Genomic DNA, 6554 nt, shown 5'->3' with positions numbered 1-6554 from the left:
AGGAACAGATTTCCGAGGACGACATCCAAAGAGCACTCAAAGTCAATAGTGGGCGCCCACACAAATCATATTCCCACTCCCAGGGGCCAAGATCCGGTGACGGGACCTAAAGGCATAAATTTATATTAAATGTTTGCCAAACAAAATAGTCATTTGAACTTGTTACGGTAGAAATGCGATTGTGAATATGATTTATTTTTCTGTTTAAGAAAAAAGAGTAGACTTTTCACAAGTAAGGACTACATTTGAAAGGCATCCGTCACCACACCGATCCTACTCGTCCCTGATGTGTGCTTTGGTTAATCCACTAGATGGCGCTGTAACAACACGGACACGAGTGAGACGCCAAACATACATAATCAATCGGTCGTTCAATTTTAATCAAGGCACTAAATCTGGCTCTAAGTTTACGTGTTAAATAGGTAAAATGTGTCCATACTAGATAATCATATCAACTTCCCCATAAATAAAATAATATTGATATGCATATACTGTCATTCATAATGAATAGGGTTAGTAAGCAAATCATTCAACAGTTGTTAAATAAGCTGAACGCATTTTATATATAGGCCTATATATATATATACATTTACAAGTTATAAAATATATCAATAGTTGTTTTTATTTTGGGTTATTATCATTTTGGTCTATGAATGCACTGACTTTATGATGTATATATGATGTATGATGTATTTATTCATGTTCTAAGATGAATATTCAAGTGTGGTTCCCAGTAACGTGTAGTCCAAGGTCGTAAAGGGGAGAGTTCAGGAAGACAGGGTGGGTTATTTGCTGCCTCCAAACAATCAAAGGAAATATATATTTTTCACTGAGCTAATGTTTTAACAATGTGTGTGTAGGATTGTGTGTCGGTATTTCACTAACACTATTCACACAAACGTGGTTTGATCACCTTCTCTCTTCAGTACTTTACATTTACAACATTCTTTACTCTGGAACACAAAATAATTAGTTTTTCTTCATGTTCCTTATAATTCTAGACTCAAAATAAGTAAGACGTGTGATGTTCTTAAGCTACCGACCCCTAATTGTTCAATAATTATAACATTAAAATCACTTGTATTTTAATCCTCAAACTAAACAGATATATTCTGAAAAAAAATAATAAATTCCCTAGATGCTCAAAGCTGTTTAACCGTTTCATCTCAACAACAATTGTTAAGCACGGTCCAACAGCAGACCACCACTACCAGCACCACCACCACCAGCACCACCAGCACCACCAGCACCACCACCACCACCACAACCCCCCCAAAAAAAGAACCTACTACCACAACTAGTTCATCTTTCCCCATAGAGCACATCACCAAAGCTTTGTTGAGTCAACTGTTCAGTGAACGGTCCATTGTTTAGAGGGTGTGGGGGGTGGGGGGCTAAGTGATGGATGCTTATATTGATCCAACAACTAGATAGCCCCGGCGGTACCGTCCGGCCTTTTCAGCCCCGGCTAACAAAAGGGTTGACGGGAGGAGGATGAGGGATGGAGTCCAGCGCACCCCCAGGCCCCTCTCCCCCCCCACCCCCCCCCACTCAACACTACCCATGGGAATGGGGCGGCAGGGCTGAGACGGGCCCACAGAATGGAGCTCTTTCATAAGGCTGTTGCAGAGGTCAGGAGAAGTGTTGGAGCAGGGGGTGGGGGCGGGGGGGAGGGAGTGAGGGAGGGAGGGAGGGAGGGAGGGAGAGGAGGAGAGGAGAGGAAAAAAAAGGGGTGACAGAAAAGAAATGGACGTGTCAGGGATGTTAAGGAATGCGCCTGGCAGTGACTTGAGAGTTAATTGTAACTGTTGCCCTGAGGGTGCTGTTGAAGAGGGGTATGTTGTGCTATTGAGATCGGGAAGCGCCGGCCAAGTTGATTGACTGGATTGTTTTTATTGCAATAATGTCGCCGATGCATAATACAACAAGGAGGTCAATCCAGTTTGGAGATTTATACTTAACATTGACAAATGCCACTGTGTTAAATCATGAACAGTGCCTTTGAATAGTTTTTTTTAATTGACAGGTTAAACCAAAATAAATAACTAATGGGAAATAAATATTTAACCACATCAAGGTTGAAGTCCAATGTTGACTTGATGCACTTTCGATTAGAATTCATCGACGTTGGCACGCTCTAAAAAAAAGTTTTGTTGAAATAAAACAAAACTTTAATCATGACTTTTCCGCATTTCCGACTTCCCCCCCAAACAGAGTTTGTGTGTTTGTCATCCCTCTCTTTCCATTACACCTAAAGACACTGGGCACCCCACTCAGCTACCCCTCATACGGAGAGGGCTGGGGTCCAGACCGCACACACACACACACACACACACACACACACACACACACACACACACACACACACACAGAGAGAGAGGGAGCTAGACGACCTACCTTTTCTCCGCTGGGTCCTCCTCGTCTTATGAGGTGGTACGTGCTGGTTCTGGTGCTCCGGGCCCAAGGAGCCCACCCTGGCGGCGCGCTCCTTGGGCCCCCTGTGACCCTTTGACCCGGCGTCCGGGCCGCGCTCCGCTGCACACAGGTACCCGCCTCCCTGCTCCGCGTGGCGGGCGCACTCCGCCCAGGTGTGGAGCAGACCGGCCCAGAGCAGCCACGCACGCAGCCACATCTTCACGGTTGTACCCCTAAAACCTCCCGCCCCCACCACCCCCACCACCCCCACCACCCCCTTGCCTGCGCGTCTCCCCCCCGGGTGAAGAGTATCGTACGGCTCTACGGTGGCGTGACGCCTGCTTTTGTGCCGTCCATAGTACTGTCAAACGATGCGCGTCAATCCCTCGGTCCACACACCCTCATGTTGCACGCCTCAGCCGGTCGTCTCTCTGTTCCGGAGGTTGACTTCTGCGCCACGATTCACCTATGAGATCGAGATCACTGCTAAGGAAAGAACGGCACATGAATGAATTCAAAAGGACACGGTTCTGTTAGAATATATATCCGTTGTAGTCCGTATCCGGGCTTGGGTGCTCCTTCTCTCTCATGGCCTCCCTGGCGTCTCTCTCTCTATGGGACCGCTCTATATCCCCCAAACACCACCCGGTCGCCCTCCCTCTGAGAGGGGGCAAGATGGGAGGGAGAAAATGATTAAAAAACAAGTTTCAGACCCCATGCTGGGCCAGGGAGTGACTGGAAGGGAACCAAGGGGGCACTGTCTTGTCCAACAACATCTGTGCCATTCATTCAGTGGTGGGTGGGGGTCTTATTTTGGGGGTTGGGGGGTGTTGCAAAACAAGACCTGGTTCGTGGGAGGGAGGAGGGAGGGGGTGATGAAGTTGAGGTTGGGGTGTCCTCATGCCGGATACGTCCCGTCCAATCCAGTGTCACCACACAGGCCCTTTACCTGCATCCAATGCCGAGTTAGTAAGGTTTGTTCTGAAATGATTCACAACAAAGTGTGGAGTAGGGTGGGCTGTTGGGAGTTATCAGGCCTTTGGTTGTTACTTATTTCTTCAAACAGGCAGAAGGAAACTTTTCAAAAGCAAATACTTAGCAGGGAGTGTTTTCTAACAACTTGGAAACCACACAGTGATTAAAGAAAGTACCAATTAAGAACACAGAAGCACAGAAGTCTTTCATTAGGAACTCTGAGCTTCATCAGAGAGGGCTAATCGTTAGAATCAAATTCAATTCAATTGTGATGTTTTTTTGAAGCCGTGGAACCTTTGACACAGGAATTCCCTTTATCAACCAGAGTGAAAATGCAGATAATTCATTTTCGGCTCAATGGAGAGAAATTCAATTGTTGGAGCTCCCATGGAATTTGCCGGACCTCAAGAATGGTGTTTCTTTTGACGAGCAACAGCTGAAAGAGGGTACGCGAGTACAAAGCCTTCTTCTTTCATTCACTGTCCACTTTTAATGAGACATCAGTGGTGCCTTCGCAGACGGGACCCCCTGCCAGTAAACTAGCTGGCCAAATTTGTAACTGCCTGTCTGCACAGTATGAGACTCATATATCAACTTGGCTTGGCAACGAAAAAGAAAAGCACAGGCAGAAGAAAGTTACGAAGCAACCTGGTCTAGAGTTCAGCATCTCATTTCAAACATCTTTGGCGTAGCCTTTCTGACCAAAGCCTAAGAAATTGGGTGCAATTCACTTAAAGTGTGAAAAAAATCGGAATTAAATTCAGCGTCCAGGTTATGCACTTTTAGTATGCTCATTTCAAATCCCTTAGATGAAATACAACAGACTGAATATCTTTTAAATTACTTATTTTGTGTGTAATAAAAGCCTGGGCCAGAACATGCTTTTTCTTTCAGAAACTAGCAATAAGGTCAAAAATGTGAAACAATGTAAATAAAAAAAGAATAATAACATTTGTTTTGATTACTTTGTTATTTCATTCAATATGCTGCAGGCACTTCGAAGTTCAACGCCTTCCAACCACAACCTTTAATGAGGACCAGTGTTGGGTATCAAACATCGCTGTGCATCGCAGCGGTCCCGCGGGCCAGCGTGCCCTTGCAGCACTTTGGCCCACCCATGTCCACCATTGTGACCGTCCCTTTTGATCCGTCCTAACCCCTTGCCTTTCTAAGCCCATCCAAATGCAACCATTTACTTCGCCGCTGTGAAAGTGACCACCCCCTGCCCGTAGGCCCCTGCTACGCCGCGCCACGGGGCATCATGTCCAAATGGTAAAGCAACAAACAAACAAAGAAAAAAAGAGAAAAAGAAAGAGAGCCGTTGGCGATCAAGCGGCATTGACCTGCGGCTACACTCTGCGGTAGCGGGAGTAGGCCGGGGTCGGGGTAAAGGAGTGTGAAAGCCACACTCTCAGCCCTCCGCAGTTGTTGAGGTCAACCCCTTCTTGTGTGTTTCGCAACCGCCGCCGGTAGCCGCGCTCTCCAGCTCCACTGAGAAACAAGGGGTATGCTATGGGCCAACCAAACAACGGCGGACATGGGAAGAAAAAAAAACAACACTGTTCTTGGCGGCAAAAGTTTGTAACCGTGGAAACTGGGCAACTTGTTTCCCTGATTTCCTCGTTCTCCCACCATCCAGTCCTGGGTGAGACACCTAGGAAGGAATGCATGGGGGCTGGTATCTCCGAGTTGGCCAACACTGCGCTTGTTGGCCTATAATACCATCTCTAATTCGAGCTTAGATGCTTCTCTGAATAAGCTCATTGGCTCTTTTTTTTTTTCAGCCTTGCCCACGACCAAAGGCTGTCGAGGATATCTGTTGTTTTTTTTCTTCCTCTCTCTCTCTCGTAGAGACAAACGCTGGCAAATCACAAACACAATGGAACAGTGCCAGCCAAAGCGAAGCCGCATTGTGACAAGGGCCTGCTAAGTTTCCTTAATATTTAGACAAGGCTCGTCCGGTTCTCTGTGTAGTTGCGGTGAGGAAGGGGGGGGGTTGGGGGTGCTGGTATCCATATCACAAACTAGGGGGTGGGGGTGAGAGGCGTGAGGATGTGAAAATCCAAGCAGGAGTTCTGCTCGAGTGGGCTTCAATGTGGGATCTACTAAAGTGGGGGCACGCCCCAATCCCCTCCAGCACAGACTTTAAAAACCCAAGCTCCCTGAACTTTCCTCCTCGCACTACTGTGTCCTCTGTCTCTCTCGCTCTCTCTTTTTCTCCTCTATCTCAATCTCACCCGCCTCCCCATCTTTTAAAATGCCCAGCTGGCTGCTTCACAAAGACTTTGTCTCCGAGTTCCAAGTGACACCCGCCTCCGCCCGACACACACACACACACACACACACTCACAGGGACACACAGGCACACACACACACACACACACACACAAGTGTGCGTGCACACGCACACATGCACACACACAACCTCCTCCAAGCTTTGTTCTACCTATTTTCCCACTCACCACAGTGGGAGTTTTGAAGCAAAAATGACAATAAGGAATAGTGGTGAAGAGGCGAGAGAAAGAGAGGGATTGATGAAACAAAATCAGCACATCTATGAGTCAGATGTACAGAAGGATAGACAGATACACAGATAGATGTAGAGATAGATGATAGATAGACATAGATTTGCAATTTATTTCATACACTCTTAGCTTAAGGTATAGACTCACCAACTGTTGGAATGATATAGTTTAGGTTCAATAATGTTTAACTGTCAAGTCAATCTCTGGCAAGTCATTGACCTAACCCTTATTTCAGTGGGTCTTGCTAAATATTTCAGCAAATATCGTCCAATATGTCAATATCAAATTTATCATCCTTAAAAGTTTCGATATAAGAAGCACAAAATGAAATTTTCCCAAGAGATGCTCTTGAACCATCTATCATTACAGTGCGAGTAACAGGTTTAACCGTAATCACACGGCCAATTACAGACAACGCAGCCCTTCCGGGTTTAACTTTTCTTCTTTCTACTGATCCCTTATCTCCCCCCTCCCCCCCCCCCCACCAACGCACACACAAACGCACACCACCACCACCACCACCACCTCCTCCTCCTCAACCCCACCCAGTTAGTGTGAAATTGTGCAGTGGATTGTTGTGCTGGAAAGAGGGAGGCCCTGTATAGGGATGTGGGCCGGAACTAATAGGATTGGTTTTGA

This window comes from Micromesistius poutassou (genome assembly GCF_964030765.1).
Source record: "Micromesistius poutassou genome assembly, chromosome: 10".
Lineage (NCBI taxonomy): Eukaryota > Metazoa > Chordata > Actinopteri > Gadiformes > Gadidae > Micromesistius > Micromesistius poutassou.
Note: the sequence above shows the minus strand (reverse complement) of the source record.